This window comes from Leucoraja erinacea, chromosome 3 (assembly GCF_028641065.1).
Source record: "Leucoraja erinacea ecotype New England chromosome 3, Leri_hhj_1, whole genome shotgun sequence".
Taxonomy (NCBI): Eukaryota; Metazoa; Chordata; class Chondrichthyes; order Rajiformes; family Rajidae; genus Leucoraja; species Leucoraja erinaceus.
In genome coordinates, this window is record NC_073379.1 from 67,920,093 (window position 1) to 67,938,319 (window position 18,227).

Genomic DNA, 18,227 nt, shown 5'->3' on the forward strand with positions numbered 1-18,227 from the left:
TATATACGGTATACAGTCCTTGCTGGATACCATAAAATATTTTATTATCATTTACACTATCTTTAAAATCGCTTTAAAAAAATGTGTGGGAGAATTTGTATGAAGTCTAATTTGCATACGTCAGGTCATTCATAACCGGAGAACATCCTGTACCCTGTATAACCAAAGCATAAACTCCCTACATTTGTATTCAATTCTCTTAGAAATAAATGACAACTTGTTAACTTCTCTATTTACTTGCAATACAGTAAATTAGCCTTTTGCAAAATGGTCACTTTTTATAAAAGCTTCTAACCTTTTCTAAAGCAGATGTTCATTTTTATATTTTAAAATGGGCTATTTTTACTATTCACCCATATCATGGAACTTTCCCTGAATCTCAGGATTAAAAAAAAATTAATCTATCTCATCAACCCCTTTTTTTAGTTTAATTAAGATACAGCATAGAAACAAGCTCTTCGGCCCACCCTGTCCCCATTGATCATTGATCAGCTATTAACATAGCTCCATGTTACCCCACTTTCTCATCCACTCATTACACACTAGGGATAATTTACAGAGGCTAATTAACCTGCAAACCTGCACATCTTTAGGATGTGGGAGGAAACCGGAGCACACAGAGGAAACCCATACGATCATAGGGAGAATGTGCAAACTCCACACAGACAACACCCAAGGTCAGGATTGAACCTGGGTGTCTGGCACTGCAAGGTCTTAATCCCTGGGGTCTTCTCTGAAGAAAAAGATCAGGACACAGAGACTTGTCGGTGCACAGCACCAACAATTTGCTCAGTACCATCTTCCTCGTGATTTAAATTTTCCTGTGTTCCTCCCTCCCAACTCCTGATTTACAGATATTCCTGGACAATTAATTGCACCCTCAAAACTGAAATACTCTAGAGATAGACACAAAGTGCTGAAGTAACTCAGCGGGTCAGGCAGCATCTCTGGAGAAAAAGGATGTGATGTTTTGGACCGGGACCCTTATTTAGACTCATATTAAAGGGCATTGACACTTCCAAGGATATTGGTATTAACATTGATTTATTATTGTCAAGTGCACCGAGAATGCAGGGTGACTTGAACAGGTTGGGTGAGTGAGCAGCTGCATGGCAGAGGCAGTTTAATGTGGATAACTGTGAGGTTATCCACTTTGGTAGCAAAAACAGGAAGGAAGATTATTATCTAAATGGTGTCAAGATGGGAAAAGGGGAAGTACAACAGGATCTAGGGGTGCTTGTTCAGTCAATGAAAATAAGCATGCAGGTACAGCAGGTAGTAAAGAAAGCGATTGGCATATTGGCCTTCATAACAAGAGGAATCGAATATAGGAGCAAAGAGGTCTTTAGGCAGTTGTACAGAGCCCTGGTGAGACCACACCTGGAGCATTGTGTGCAGTTTTGGTCTCCAAATTTGAGGAAGGATATTCTTGCTATTGAGGGAGTGCAGCGTAGGTTCACAAGATTAATTCCTGGGATGGCGGGACTGTCATATGCTGAGAGAATGGAGCGGCTGGGCTTGTATACTCTGAAATTTAGAAGGATGGGAGGGTATCTTATTGAAACATATATGATTATTAAGGTTTATTATTTAAGAATATGGGGTAAATCGTTTGGAACGGAGATGAGGAAACACTTTTTCATGCTGAAAATTGTGAGTCTGTGGAATTCGCTGCTTCAGAGGGTGGTGGAGGCCGGTTCTCTGGATAATTTCAAGAGAGAGTTAGATAGGGCTCTTAAAGATAGCGGAGTCCGGGGATATGGGGAGAAGGCAGGAATTGGGTACTGATTGTGAATGATCAGCCATAATCACATTGAATGGCGGTGCTGGCTTGAAGGGCCAAATGGCCTACTCCTGCACCTGTTGTCAATTGTCTATTGTATATTGATAGTGAAAAACCTTGTTATGTGTGCTATCGGGCCCATTTTGATTGGTTAACCATTCATTCAGAGCATAGATGATCCTTTAATTCAGTTCCACTTTCCTATACTAACGCCATATCTCTTGATTCCCTAAATATCAGAAAATATTTGGAGCTCTGAGTTGAATGTACTCAATGATTGGATTTTCCAAAATATCTTGAGTGGTGCATTCCAAAAATTCACCAACCTCTGGGTGAAGAAATTTCCTTTCATCACTGGAGTTGGAGAGAGAATTGGATCTGGCTCAGCTTGCACCCCTCTTTATTATTCAGTAATCCCAACTGGAAAGTGCATAGATGAAGTTATCTGGCAATGGGATATGGCTCATTTACATCGGCCCCCTCTCCAGAATTATGCATTACCCATTTGGTGCAGTACCAGACTTGTGCCTGTGGCACTTTATCCCAGAATGAATTGCTCTCTGTATACCAAAGAGAAAGGAGAGAGAGTAACATTGAAATAAAAATGATCTCAGAGGTATATAGGGCAGGCTTATGTGCTCATGTTATTTACCCGTAGCGTAAACTGCAAAGTTGGTTGTAGCGAACTCTTCATGAGAATAAATGGGTAAGATACAATTCCTGTGATTGCTGGAATAATTGGAAGAGGATCAAGAAGGTTTAAGTTGCATAGTTTGGATCAGCTTTAATAATTTTGGATACAGGAGATGTGGATACAGGAGTCTGTAAAGACTTTTAAGTTTGATTGATATAAATATCAATTTAGAGTAATGAAGATTGCATCCTTTTTAAAGCAGATTTATAGTGAAGTGGTTTAAAATATGTCACTTAAGACTCTTGCCTTGGAAAGAGTCGCACAAAGTTACAGCGGACATTGTCCATTTAAATTATAGGAAAAAAAAAGATTCTGACTGTGGCTTTTTTGGTTCATATCCCCAAGTTATTCGAAGAGAAATCCATATGTGTAAAATTAATAGTGGTGAAGTATTAATATTTCAGATGAAAGTAATATATCATTTGATTCATGACTAATTATTTCATAGATATAGTATTGTCCTTTCATAGAAACATAGAAAATAGGTGCAGGAGTAGGCCATTCGGCCCTTCGAGCCTGCACCGCCATTCAATATGATCATGGCTGATCAGATTATTAAAGTCCATCCTTACTGTGAAAAACTTTCTTGATCCTCTCCCAGTTATTCTAGAAATCTGTATAATTGTAACTCACGGGAATTTCACCTATTTATTCTCATGAAGAGTGTGCAACAACCAGCACGGTGGCATAGGAAGAACTGCTGCGTCACAGTGACGGAGATCCTTTCCAATCTCGGGGGCAGTCTGTATGGAGTTTGCATGTTCACAATCTCGGGGGCAGTCTGTGTGGAGTTTGCATGTTCACAATACGAGTATGTGGGTTTTCTCTGGGGGACCTGATTGACGTTCAGAAAATGGTTGAGAACATCGTGTCCATGTTCCAGGATCTCGCACAATCTGTGTATGAATAACAGATGCCCTCTCAGTTGCTCTGCCAGCACCATCTACCCCATCAGTGGAAGAGGTTGCAGCTCCCACTTTGATCTCATCAGTCACCTCAGAACTCACCGACCCAGAGTGGAAGCAAACAATCCTTGATCCCAGGGGAATTCGTCAAAATAAAAATAATTCAAAATAGAAACACAAAATGCTGAAGTACCTCTGTGGGTCTGGCAGCATCTCTGAAGAACATGGATAAAGGACATTCCAGGTCGGGGCTCTTCTTCAGACTTCAGAAGGGTCCCGAAATGTCACCTATCCATGTTCTTCACAGATGCTGTCTGACCCACTAGGTTTTGAGAAATGAACATTGACCAGCCCACCTGGTATGGAGGACATTAAAAAGAGATTCTTTTCAGGACGGTGTAGCTTTAAAACTCCTAGCAAGAGCCAATGAGGAGGCTCTTATTTAGTGTTGGACCAGCTCAGCTGGTCAGGCAGCATCTTGATAATATCCAGATAATATTACATGGATAGGACAGGTTTGGTACATAGATAGGGCAGGTTTGGAGCAAACGCGGGCAGGTGAGACTAGTGTAGCTGGGACGTGTTGGCCGGTGTTAGCAAGTTGGGCTGAAGGGCCTGTTTCCACACTGTATCACCCTATGACCATCTCTGAACAATATGGATAGGCGACATTTCATGTTGTGAGCTGATCCGAAATGCCGCATGTCCATGTCCGCCAGAGATGCTGCCTAACGCGCTGAGTATCACCAGCACATTGTTTTCCACACAAGATTCTATCATCTACAGTTCCTTGTGTCTCCAATGCTTTCTCAAAAAATGCCAAAGTTAATTTTGCATATACTGTCTTTATTCTTCGATACTCTGCACAAATTTAGATTTAGATGCTGTAAACCTTCTTTTGAACTGCAAATAAATTTCCCATAACTAAAACAGCTATGTTCCAAAGACATGTTATAATGGAAGTACCACTATATGATATTTCTAAATGTGTTGTATATTTGGTGATGCATAATAAATTGAACATTTATTGTATTATCACTGTGGGTCAGATCCTTCAAGCTGCTGATTAAGAACTGCTCAGCAGAATTAATGTGTGCAACAACCTCTTCCTCAGAGCACAGTACTTTAAGTGTTCTCCAACTCTGAAGACTGAACAGTTACTCTCTTCATTTTGCACTGTGGATTTAATTAGTAAAACATCTCTAGGTACTTTATGGGAGCTTTACCAATGAAAACGTGGTACAGAACCATATGAAGAGATATATTTAGGACAGAAGCCCAAAATCTCCATCGAATAAGTTGATTTAAAAAACTGGTGCAAAAGTTAGGAATAGAATGGATTGAGGCTAATGTGTGCAATTAACAGTGGCTCCTCAGTGAAGAATAAGTTAATTAGAGCAACTGGTACAATTTTTGTCATTTCTCCACAGGGGCTAATTGATGTGAAATTACAACACAGGAAGGAATATTGGTTCGAGATATTTGAGGGAGTTATATGCACGTTAAAACCATATTTCCATAGATCAGAAAATAGGTGTGCAAATTTACCAAGTAAGTACTTTGGGAGTTAATTCCTTTTCTCCAGATATGCTGCGTGACTCACTTACTCCAGCATTTTGTGTCTTGCACTAATAGCCTGTTTGATGCGAACATTGGATGGAGAGATGGTAATACGTTGAATTTCTCATGGGTTATGTTCACTGCCTTTCTGAGCACAGTTCAGCCCTCTCCCGGCCATGGACATTAGATCTGATGCTTGGAGACTGGTATCAATTATTAAAGGTTACAGTGCTAATGCCCTAAAGCTGATCTCTAAACACAGTAAATTACATTAGGAGGAGAAACCGTCGAAACCTGGCCTTTTCACACGCAATCACGGAACTAGTGAGGAGAAATATGACCCTTTGTGTCAAAAGTGACCAAGGCTTGTGCAAACCTCTGGCTGTGGAGTAGAAACAAAGAGCATAAAGTAAATTGTGAATCACTGCTGTGACCAGAATGTAATTTTAATAAAGAGAGTGAGTTTTCTTTCTTCTCTCTGCTTCTCCTACCTGGATCCGCATTCAGTAGTATAGTTATAATTAGTTGTGTGGTCTGCGAAACAAAGTTGTGCCAAGAAATAGAAACTCCATCAGTAAAAATACATATGTAGCTGAGCCATGTGTCTGGTAATTTAGATGATGGTAACTCTTGAGAAGCAGAAAGTTTCTTATCCCTTGGGGCTGCTTGCCCTTCAGGATCAACTTTGCAGTCTTTTTTCTAAAGTCAAAACCCTTGGGAAACAAAACCAAATTTAGGGCCAATCCAGGACAGATCTGTCTTCTAATCCTATCAAAACTGCCTGCTTTCAGACCACTGTGTGTTCAAAGCAATACAAATCTACAGTGCATTCTGTTGGCATGGTGAAGGCAATAAACATCTAGATTATCAAAGATTTCTTAGGTCAAAAGGGTCATGACTGCCCAATTAACTTTTCTTTTGCAGCAATCATTGGTGGTGTATCATTTGTAAGGTGTCCTTGAGACTCTTGAAAGGCGCCCATAAATAAAATGTATTATTATTATTATTATTATTATTAATAAACTGATGAATCAAACTAAGCACATTTTTACTGTCCGTGAACTGATAAAATCGAACGAATTACAATATCGAATTAAACAGATTTTTTCACTTCACGGACAGTAAAAATGTGTTTAATTCGATATTGTAATTCGTGCAATAATTCCATGCCTTTTCCAAATTGTTGTTAATGGAATAATCCATTTATTTTTACAAGCTTTTAGATCTGATTATAAACAGCGCATGTCAGTAGACAAAGAAATAAATAATAACTTTTAGGCCTATCCATTTAAAATACTGTCAAATGAATGAATTATAATTAATTTGAATATATGATATATTCTTTAAATAATGTACTGTATTATGTACTAGAGTGAGGTTTTTGTTCTTAAGCACTTCTGGCCTTCCTTTGGAAAAGAACATTTACATCAGTAATTTGTTATGGCGATTTCTTATTTCACTATTGTTTATCAGGAGAGTGGGAAAACTGGTCTTACACAATCCAATTTCAATGATGCGTCAAATGTTAATTAAAAATGAGCATCATGTGAGTGGGTTGAGCCCATGATTTTCACTGCTGGCCCTCCTTGCTTCTGATGCACGCTCAGTGGAGTCCAGAGAGACAAAGACCATGCACTCAAGGGTATCACTTCCACCAGCATCGGCATGGTGACGCAGCAGTAAAGTTGCTGCCTATGGGCGCTGTCTGTATGGAGTTTGTACGTTCTCCTCGTGACCGGAGTGGGTTTTCTCCGAAATCTTTGGTTTCCTTCAACACTCCAAAGGTGTACAGGTTTGTAAGTTCATTGGCTTGGTACAAATGTAAATTGCCGCCAGTGTGTGTGTTAATGTGCGGGGATCGTTGGTCGGTGCAGACTCAGTGGGCAGAAGAGCCTGTTTCCGTGCTGTATCTCTAAAAGTAAAACTAAAAAAACTCATTGGCGTGCTCCTGGCCACACCATCGGGTGGCCAATCATATCGAAGTTGCTTTTCACAAAAAATTAGAGGGGATTTACTCGTCGGTTCCCTGCGCATTCACTATTCAGATCGGCCCCTAATAAGAAACGCCTACTCGCAGAGCTCTCCCTCAACCCCCCATCAAGTCCGAGATCCTGACGAACCCCATCCTGTCCACCATTTGTGCAACTTGACTGTTTCTTGCCTATGTAGATGGACAGCCCCCTGCCGGTCCACCCTGAATATTAATGCTACCCACTAAAAACTGATCACAACCCCTGAATGCTAATCCTATTCCCCCCCCACCCCCCCCCGATCCCTGGCTACTGACCCAGGGCCGGCCTTAAGCCGATTGGACCGATTTCTCTCAATTGGGCCCCGCGCCCAAGGGGGGCCCCACTCTGGAGCAATCCAAAGCTCCGCTCTAGGATCTTTGTAGTAATCTACTCTTGGCTCGGGTAGATCTACCCCGGGTGGAGGGCGAGAGAGGGGTGGAGAGATAGTAGAGGGGTGGAGGGGGAAGAAAGGGGTAGACAGGGAGGGGGGTGTGAGGGGGAATGGAGAAGGGGGAGAGGGGGAGTTCCCTCACAGTCCCAGGGCAGTGCTCCCGCCCCTCCAGTCACCGTGCTTCACACTCACAGCGTGCTTCACGCACTCCACCTCCTCTCTCTCTCCGGGGAGATGCGGTGACCAATACAGGGGCGGCCGGGCCGGGGGTTGGAGCAACATTTACAAACCTCGGCCTCAGCTCACACCCGTCCGCCCGGACTCCGAGCATCCCGCCGCCGGCCCTCTCTCTCCTCCTTCCCTTCTCTCCTTCCCTTCCCTCTCTCCCTTCCCTTCTTCCCTCCCTCGCTTCTCTCCTTCCCTCCCACCTTCCTCTCTCTCTTTTCCCTTCTCTCCTTCCCTCCCTCCCTTCTTTCTCTCCTTCCCTCCCTCCCTCCCTCCCTCCATTCTTTCTCTACTTCCCTCACTCCCTTCTCTCCTTCCTCCTTTCTCTTCCCCCTCCCCCCACCTCCCTCCCTTCTCTCCTTCACACACACACACACACACACACCGGCTTGGTCCAGGCACTTTTTAAGCGAACATTTTGATTACTTTCCATTCTACCATAGAGATATAAAGTCTATAATAGACTTTGATTATATTTCTACGAATCTACACACCTTGGCTGGGAAACTGGGGCTCATCAAAATTGTTCCCAATTGGGCTCCGCACCTCCTAAGGCCGGCCCTGACTGACCCATACCTGACACCATTTGCGCCCTTGTTTATGAAAGGTGTAGGTCGGTGAAGCTACTGGAGGTTAGGCCTCCACAATGGGTGCCTGGTATGCACTGCCGGTGGTGGAGGGAGAGGCAGGCCCAGTGGCGTTTATGGAACTTTTGGATAGTCATTTGGGTTTGTAGGGAGTGGAGGGATATCGATCATGTGCAGGCAGATGAGATCAGTTTATCTTGGCATCATGTTCAGCACAGACGTTGTGGACTGAAGGGCCTGTTCCCCTGCTGTACTTTTCCATGTTCTCTGCTGGGCGTAATTCATTCTGAATCACATCAGGAATTCCCTGAATGGATATATTAAATATTCATATTAATTATAATTAATTCATTTGATTCCAATATTGACCTGGTCTGCCTTCTGTACTACTAAAATCCACAGCAGCAGATCCTTGAATAAAACATTTCATGCCTTGAACCTTGAAATGGTCACTTAATGAAGGAGCTGACCAACCGTCTGAAGAAGGGTCTCGACCCGAAAGGTCACCCATTCCTTCTCTCCAGAGATGCTGCCTGTCCCGCTGCTGTGTTACTCTAGCTTTTTGTGTCTATCTTCGGTTTCAACCAGCATCTGCAGTTCCTTCCTACACCTACAAATGAGGACAAGCTGATGAAGCGGCCAGGGTCGGATCTGGGATTGGGATGGTTGATGGGGAAGGGAAGCTGATAATTCAGGCCATTTTGCATGGATTTGTAGATATAACCATATAACCATATAACAATTACAGCACGGAAACAGGCCATCTCGGCCCTACAAGTCCGTGCCGAACAAATGTTTTTTCCCCTTAGTCCCACCTGCCTGCACTCATACCATAACCCTCCATTTCCTTATCCATATGCCTATCCAATTTATTTTTAAATGATACCAATGAACCTGCCTCCACCACTTCCACTGGAAGCTCATTCCACACCGCTACCACTCTCTGAGTAAAGAAGTTCCCCCTCATATTACCCCTAAACTTCTGTCCCTTAATTCTGAAGTCATGTCATTAGATAAATGAAAAATATGGTCAGTGTTGTGAAATCAATGCTGGGAATCTGAGATATTACTGTGATGGGGTTGGGGTCAGCACAGGGGTCAAGATGTAGGAAAAGTTTAGGGACTCTTATCCAAGGAGAGCAAGTAAGTTTAATAAATATTAAAGATGTGTCTGAAGAAAGGTCTCGACTCAAAAAGTCACCGATTCCTTTTCTCCAGAGGTTGTCTGACCCGCCTTGTTACTCCAGCATTTTGTGTCTACATGTCTTACTTGGTCAGGTCCCATGCATTGAGACCTACAGGAAGCCCCATTTAAGTAGCAAAGGGAAAAAGGGAACAGCACTATAAAAACACACTCATTCCAGGAAAATCCAATGACAGGCACTCCTGAGAACAAATTTCCCAGCCCACGATCCAATGATTTCTCCTCAGGGAATAATGTTGTTCCATGAATGTCTGTTAAAGAAATCATCTCAGTGTGCAAAGCTGAGCCACAACTAAAATGCTTGGTTGGATTTCTAGCGTGGTGCACCACAACCCAGAAATGATCAACTCCACAAAAAAAAAACGTTCTGTATCAAATGTACAAAATGCAACATATCAGAACTTTTAGATGAAATAATATTGACGTTTGTTTTTTCTTTGCAAAGCTTGGATTTTGTGCATCATTTAATATTTTTGGAGTGGTGGATACTTCTATGCATGATTGCTTGTCTGTGAGATTTGACCGGATCCTATATTTAGATGCTGCCTTATTCTCCCAGACTTTGCTGCTTCTGACATGGGGGAAATGCTTCAGAGATTTCTTATTTTTAGCTTTGCTTGGTGATTTCGCTGCTCTGCAGGGGTGGGAGAGTGCTTCATAAACCAGTGCATTTAACATTTTAGTGCTGGAGATCTCGATGTTACAAAGGTCTCTTGTGTGACACGGCTGCGAGCAAACAGTGGGAAATTTTTAAGAAGTGCGATTGTGTCCATTGAGGAAAAATGTTGGTTGGAATTTAATCTCTGCTGGAAATGTGTGTGGCGGTTGAGGAGTGGGAGCAGACTGTTGGCAACGTGCTGCCTTCTCTCTTTCAGATTAAACAGGTTGCTGACATTTGCAATCAGGTGTTTAATGAACATTCAGGGCACCGTATCTCAAATAGATTTGTGTAACCATATCTTAACAGGAAGTCCGCAGTTTGTTGGCACAATTTATGCTGGCCGTCGTCCATGATATGTTTGTGGTGGATTCAAATAGAAATAGGCTTTTCACATTATCCAGTTTTTCCCAGTCACTTTACCAGCATACCTTCAGGTGCGGATTGGGAAAATCCCATGAAACCGCTATGCGTAGGAGTGAGAAAAGTGTGTGTAAGTTAAATTAAAAGCCATTTAAAAAAAATCTCCCACTGAGAGGGCAGTAATTGGGTAAGACCTTGAGAAACGTAATTTATTGGCCCCCAATGCAAAGTCTAAATGGGCAGGGATTAGGAAGTAGCAGGAATGTATGATAAGGTAAAGTAAAACAAAGAAATAAGTAAACAGCTTAAAATATTTACTGCACAGAAAGAGCTCTCTCGCAATCTACTATACTGTCCCTTTGTTGTACAATCTTTTCGTTAAAATTAATTTTTGGTATCAGGACAATGCTGGCAAGACCAGAATATATTGAACATCCTTGAGATATATTGCCCTTGAGATGAAAAGCAGCATTCTCAAAATCGCTTCAGTCCCTCTAGTGAAGGTCTTCACACAGTGGGTAGACACAAAGTGCTGGAGTTACTCAACAGGTCGGGCAACATCAATGGAGCAAATGGATATTTTGGGTCAAGACACTTCTTCAGAAATAGAATCTGAAAAAGGGTCCTGACCCAAAATATCACCGATCCATGTTCTCCAGAGATGTTGCCTGACCCGCCCGCTGAGTTACTCCAACCCTTTGTGTCCTTTTGTATGAACCAGCATCTGCAGTTCCTTGTTTCTGTCTCTTCTTAAGTCTTGACCTGAATCGTCACCGATCCATTACAGGGCTCGAAATTAACGGTTGCCCGGGTGCCAATGACCACTCAAAGTGCCGCCGGGCAACCTCCATCTCCTCCTCCCGCACCCCGTCCCGCCCAGCGTGTTAGCGGCAACTGCTGCCACTCCGCAAACGGCGCTTTCAAAACAGACCCTTGGAGCAGGGAGGTGTCGGTCAGAGGCGGAAGTAGAGTGGGGGGTGATTGGAGGAGGGAGACGAGCCAAAACACTCTCGACAGACCTGCACCACAGCCAGGATCGATCCCGGTCTCCGGCGCTGCAATCGCTGCTGAACCGCCACTGGACCATCCCCGTCCCCGCCCGAGAGCCCCCTCACCCCCTGGGGGTGGCCAGAGGCGTCGGGAGTCAGATGGGCGCGGTGCCCCCAGGCCCACAGCCAGCGCAAAACCCAGCTCATTCTGCCTGTCCCGCCAGGTTAACCAGCAGCCATGTGTGGATTGAGACAGGGCTGTAGGCGAGACAGGCAGTTGAGCTGCATTTAGCGCTGGATTGAGCTGAAATTACCGTTCACAGAAGCTTCGCGCGTGTGTGTGAGTGTGCGCATGCGTGTGCGGCCGCCAAGATATTCTGTCTGCGGTCCCCTCCATATTTTGGTTGCGATTTATGTGCCTGACAGATGGTGTCCGAGGAGCGTTGGCCTTCCTTCCCACCTCCTCTGCCCCTTCTCTCTCTCTCTCTCTCTCTCTTTCTCTCTCTCTCTCTCTCTCGTACGCCACCCTCCACTCCCCTTATCCTGAGACCCCTCCTCTCCATCCCGCACCGATCCCCATTCCTGCCTCTATTCAGTCCTCACTGACATCCCCTGTGCTCCCCACTACCCCTCCCCCCATCTATTCATCCTGCACTGATCTCCCTAGCCACCTCGCATTGATTCTCCTACCACTCCCCATCAATTCTACACTGGTCCCCCAATTCATCCTGTACTGACCCATTTCCCATCCATCCTGCACTGCTCCCCCCCATCCATCCTGCACAGATCCCCCCCATTCAACCCCACTGACATCCCCCGCACTCTCCCCTCATAATTTTACCTACGCCAACCAACACTCACTAATTTCCCTGCCTCAATCCATCCAATCCACACCGATTCATACACTGGTTGACGATGAGCTTCTTGAGAATTGTTGGCATTGTACCAATGCAGGCAAGGGGAAAGAATCGGCCAAGACTCTGAGGAAGTCTGGACTTCAGTGATTCTGGTGGAACCTAAATGGAACATAAGCAAATAGATGAGTATGTATTGGTTGGAGATGCCAGCATCGATCACATTGTGGTGATTGAGCTATCACATTGTGGTGATTGAGCTTGATTGGATTTGTCCTGATTTTTGTGGACAGGACTTAGCCAGGCAATTTTCCACATTGCCAATGTTGTTAATGTTGGGGAGCAGCTTGTGTAGAGGCGCTGCTAATTGTGGAGTGTAAGCTTACAGTTCCGTAGCTTGCGCGTTCTCTGGCCTTGTTGCCGTTGTTGTAACCCAGCCGTCTCAGTCAGTACCTGGTATCACGCGGAGTGAGATCAAATTGATAGATTCATGAAGTTATACAGCCAGAATAGGCTCCACCAATTGTCAATCTAGGCCAGTCATCCATGTGCATCAGGCTCCTGGGATTCGGGTTTGATCTTGGTCTCGGGTGCCATCTATGTGAAGTTTGTGACTACTTGTATTTCAGCTGTCCAATCCCGCAGCAAAGAAATGTGGGAGGCTAATTGGCCACCATGTTATCCCACAGTGGCAAAAAGAATCACAAAGTGGAGTCGAGAGTTGCGTATGAGAGAATACGTTGCAGGTTACAGGAGATTAGGACGGGGATTGGAGCTGATGGGATTGCACTGCTGGCAACCAGCAAAGGTCTGATGGGCCCCGTGACGTGCTTCCACACCGTAATAAGTAAGGAAGTTGGGCCCGATGCCACAACAATACCCCTACAATGACGTCTGCTTTTCTACTCTGTGTCTGTTCCAATTATTTTGCTAATTGATGCCACTCACTTCATCAAATGCTCTTTGTAATCTTGAAAAACGATACAGAATTTTCACAAGCCTCTTTGTTCTCCTGGAAGTGTTCGGTATCTCGTGTATCTCTTCAAATTATAGGCTTTCACCTCTTGCAATGTTTATATGAACTTTTGTTGAATTGAATGTATTGTGCAACATCGCACACAACACCGTGTCCGTGACCCAGAAAATGTTTTGCACAAATTCATCATAATTTCTAAATTTTGTACAACAATTTCTGCTTTGCAGATGTTGCTGCCCACACTACTTGTGTGTTCACCTACACTGTGTAGTGACAATGCAGGATGAGCAGTATGGTGCAGAGGGAGGGGGAGTGGGGAAATAGAGAGGGGGAGTCAGGACAGCGTGTGTCGATAATCATTGTAGAGAACTCTCAGCCTGAACTAAAGGCGATAAGACAGCTGGTGCTGAATCCGCCTTGTTCTTGGAGACAATAAACCTACAGATGAAATTGGTATCACATCATTCATGGAGTAAAAATGTTTGGAATCGCTGGAGGGGTGTACTTGTCATATCTCTGCAGGTGCTGTGGAACAAAAAGTAGTTAAATACTTTATGTGCTATGAATGAAAAAGAAAACTGAAGATCAACTTCTAATGGTTTTTGAGGGTATGATTAACATTAGCTTGTTATTTCCTTATCTTAAAAAGCTTGTCACGCAACTTCTGCAATACCAATCAGAGATTTTCACAGATTTACCCACATGTGTTTTTGTGTCGGAACCCTTCCGACCCAAAACGTCACCCACCCTTTTTATGTGATCTAATAGTACCCTCAAGTAGTCCAGAAGGTCAGATGCATACAACCCACATGACTGTGTACCCAGAAATCAAAAGAGCATTTTCAATCACTCTTTCCCTATGACTTTTAATGTCATTGAAGTACAGGTAAACCTGAGCTCATTGTAGCTTTGCTCAGTTGCTCTGTTGTGTGTACCCGGCCTTCTGGAGGACGTGAGGATGCCATCAGATGATGCTATCCTCTGGCAAAGCCTGCAACCAGCCCAAGATCGCCCTGGATAAAGAAGCCATCCTCTGACATTACTCCACTGCTGTTTTATGCTGCTGCAGTATATCTTCTTAAAATTACCTCCTAAGATCTTTCTCTCTACCTCCTCCACCCTCACCATCACAATGACATGATCACATTGATGCTTTATTATCACATGTGACAAGTCAGTGAAATTCTTTACTTGCATACCCAAGGTATGAAAATAGTCGCCCATAAAAAGCGCTCACAAAGTACTCCCGCACCAGGCCCCCTTTGTTCTCTTCCCTTCCTCACGCCGGGTCCCCCTTTGTTCCTTCCCTCAGCAATGACGTCTTCACTTCCACGTGGTCCATCCTCGTGCGTTGGTCAGCGCCATCATCGACAGCCACGCCGACCTCTCCACTATCACTGCAGATCTACTCCGGATGCTTCCGTGGCGCTGACCCAGGCCCCAGCTGCGGGGCTCTGCAGACCCGTGGGCCATTGGCCGTGGGCTTTGTCGATGCACGATGCACAACTTCTGACCCACGAGGCTCCGGCCCGCGAGGCCCGGGCTCGACTTTTCAGCTGCCCTCTAGAAGGCATCACAGATATCACAGACATGGGATCCGAAATTCACTCCATATATTCAGTCACTTCTGCTGCTGTTTATGCCTTTTGCTGGTCCTTTCTCACGGCACCAAGCTTTCCCCTTCTTTAGCCCTCAAATAGCCCTCAAATAGACTGTCTTCAACACCTTCTGGATTCAGACAGGGTTTCCCCACTTTTCACTGTCTTGTCATGCTTGCATGCACGTCCCTCGTAACTTGTACCTCCACATCTCCGTAGGTATCTCGTGCATGGTTCCCTTTTTGCACCTCACCAGTAGTGCAGAGATTGGTATGAAAATTACTCCTTGGATAACCCAAAACTTCCTAAAATCTATTCCCTTCCCCCCCCCTCCCTCATCCAGTAAACATCCCCCATGTCATCTCCTTTCAGCTTGTCTTTTATTTTGTATGATTATGTGTTCATGAAGGTACGTGATATTTTTTCTCAAGCAAAATATAACTGCAAATTGTTCCAGTTATTTTATTCAAGCTCATTTGTTTATGATGTTTGTTGATGTGTTTTCTCATTCAATTCAAGGGAAATCTATATATACGCTGCAGTCTAATCCAACTAAAAGCAAAATCAAAAATAATAAAACTAAGGAAGTAAATGCATTTTTTTCCCAAATGTTTTAATGAACTGCACTTGCAAACAATGGAGAAATTATTTTAAATTAACTTATCCAGCTTGTGAAATGCTTGAAAGAAAAGTCACCTGTATACTGTAGATAAAAGTGGGGAAAGAGGATGAAATTTATTGTAATCATAAATGGCTGCATTTTTGTTTTAAGAATAAAATTGGTCAACAAATCTGCTCATCCCGAGAGTGAGCCACAATCCTATTCATTGGTTCAAGGAAGAAGTAAAAACATTGTGTTTGTTTTTAATTCAAAACTCTTTTGTAACTAGGCAGTGGAGGTGTTATGGTGATTTTTATCATGATTGTTGGGGAAGTAAGAGTTATTAGCCACTTCTGGATCACAATGTGTTGCTCTGGTCTGAAGGGAAATTCTGTGTAGTCATTTCCAATCTGTCAGGTGTACTTTTCCTTGACCTTGTCAATGGAAACTGCCCTTGGGGTCTCCTTAATGACACGTTCAGACTGTCTACATTGTGTACATAAACAGTGGTGTTCAACTCTGGAACAGTGTCGGCATCCGAAAAGCAAAACAGTGTGATTTTATTGTTTGTTCAATTCAAATGATGGAAAACTTTCAAGAGACGATTCCTTTAGGAACGATAAATTGACATGAGTCATAATCTTCCAAAGCTCTCGACAACAAAGCAAATAAAAGGGCCAAAACCACAAAAATATAATAGTTATCCTTTCCTGCGGATTAGTTCTCCAGGGGATCATCAATTATTCCTTAATTTACCAGAAGTGAATTGAGAACAATGCTGTGTTTCTTCCCTGCTTCCATGTCCAATTTGTTATCGTGATGTTTCATTATCAGAAATATTTGTTGACAGAGGTTTCTGTGCTATCACGACACCTTCCTGCAGAGCCCTGAGCTTCACTGATAAAACTTCTGAACATAATGGAATTAATTTTGCATTAATAATGTGTAGGAAGGAACTGCAGATACTGTTTACACCAAAGACAGATACAAAAAGCCGGGGTAACTCAGCGGGTCAGCACGACTGGAGAAAAGGATTAGTTGGCGTTTCAGATCGAGACCTTTCTTCAGACGGTCTGAAGTCTGAAGAAGGGCCTCGACCTGAAACGTCACCTTTTCCTTTTCTCCTGAGATGCTGCCTGACCCGCTGAGTTACTCCTATATAATTATGCATATATATGCATAATTATATCATATACTAGACCAATGGCAGACCCGTTCTGCTCCCCCAACGCAGCCGTCCCCTACCCGGAGCCCCCACGGGAGACGTGGGCCTCGACCCCAACGGGCAATTGGGGGGGGGTGGGGGGGGGGGGGCGGCATCACACACACCAAGCACCCCCACACACACAGTTTTAAAAAGAATAACCCCCAACGCAGCCATTCCCTACCTCTAGCCCGCAGGTCGTCCCCGGCGGGAGACGTGCGTCCTTGAAGTCGTCGAACTGCCAAGCGCGTTCTTGAAAGGGGGTGGCGGGGCGGCATTAAATAGCAACCTCACACTCAGGTTTTAAAAGAATAACCCCCCAGCCGTTCCCTACCCGCAGCCCCCACGGGAGACGTGGTCCTCGAACTGAAGCCGTTCTTGAAAGGCCGAATTAAATGGCGACTCTTGAGGTTGAAATGCAGGCGCCAGCAGCCGTTATGGTCGCTGGCCAGCAGGAGGCGACAAAATGAGTGAGTGGGGGGCGGGAGAAGGATTTGATTAAAAACGTGTACTTAAAGGCGACGAAATGTAATGAGGAGCGGATACTTAGAAAGAAAAGCGAAATCATCGAAATGGAATAGATTACTAGGGAAATTGACGAGGGTAAAGCAGTGGATGTTGTCTATATGGACTTTAGTAAGGCCTTTGACAAGGTTCCTCATGGAAGGTTGGTTAAGAAGGTTCAACTGTTGGGTATAAATGCAGGAATAGCAAGATGGATTCAACAGTGGCTGAATGGGAGAAGCCAGAGGGTAATGGTGGATGGCTGTTTATCGGGTTGGAGGCAGGTGACTAGTGGGGTGCCTCAGGGATCTGTGTTGGGTCCTTTGTTGTTTGTCATGTACATCAATGATCTGGATGAAGGTGCGGTAAATTGGATTAGTAAGTATGCAGATGATACCAAGATAGGAGGTGTTGTGGATAATGAAGAGGATTTCCAAAGTCTACAGAGTGATTTAGGCCATTTGGAAAAATGGGCTGAAAGATGGCAGATGGAGTTTAATGCTGATAAATGTGAGGTGCTACACCTTGGCAGGACAAATCAAAATAGGACGTACATGGTAAATGGTAGGGAATTGAAGAATACAGTTGAACAGAGGGATCTGGGTATAACCGTGCATAGTTCCTTGAAGGTGGAATCTCATATAGATAGGGTGGTAAAGAAAGCTTTTGGTATGCTAGCCTTTATAAATCAGAGCATTGAGTATAGAAGCTGGGATGTAATGTTAAAATTGTACAAGGCATTGGTGAGACCAAATCTGGAGTATGGTGTACAATTTTGGTCGCCCAATTATAGGAAGGATGTCAACAAAATAGTGAGAGTACAGAGGAGATTTACTAGAATGTTGCCTGGGTTTCAACAACTAAGTTACAGAGATAGGTTGAATAAGTTAGGACTTTATTCTCTGGAGCGCAGAAGGTTAAGGGGGGACCTGATAGAGGTCTTTAAAATGATGAGAGGGATAGACAGAGTTGATGTGGACAAGCTTTTCCCTTTGAGAATAGGGAAGATTCAAACAAGAGGACATGACTTCAGAATTAAGGGACATAAGTTTAGGGGTAATATGAGGGGGAACTTCTTTACGCAGAGAGTGGTAGCGGTGTGGAATGAGCTCCCAGTGG

At 44.0% G+C, this 18,227-nt stretch overlaps 1 protein-coding gene across 7 annotated transcripts in view; it reads left to right on the forward strand.

Annotated features, from left to right (window-relative positions):
- cdc42se2 (CDC42 small effector 2) overlaps positions 1 to 18,227 on the forward strand; it is a 182,906-nt gene that overhangs the window by 78,536 nt on the left and 86,143 nt on the right. For 3 of the 7 annotated variants that reach the window (XM_055632851.1, XM_055632854.1, XM_055632852.1), the window contains exon 2: positions 4,813 to 4,933. The exons of the other annotated variants lie outside the window; for them this stretch is intronic. The gene's annotated coding sequence lies outside the window, so the exon portion shown is untranslated. The remainder of the gene's footprint in view (positions 1 to 4,812; positions 4,934 to 18,227) is intronic. 7 annotated transcript variants of the gene reach the window in all.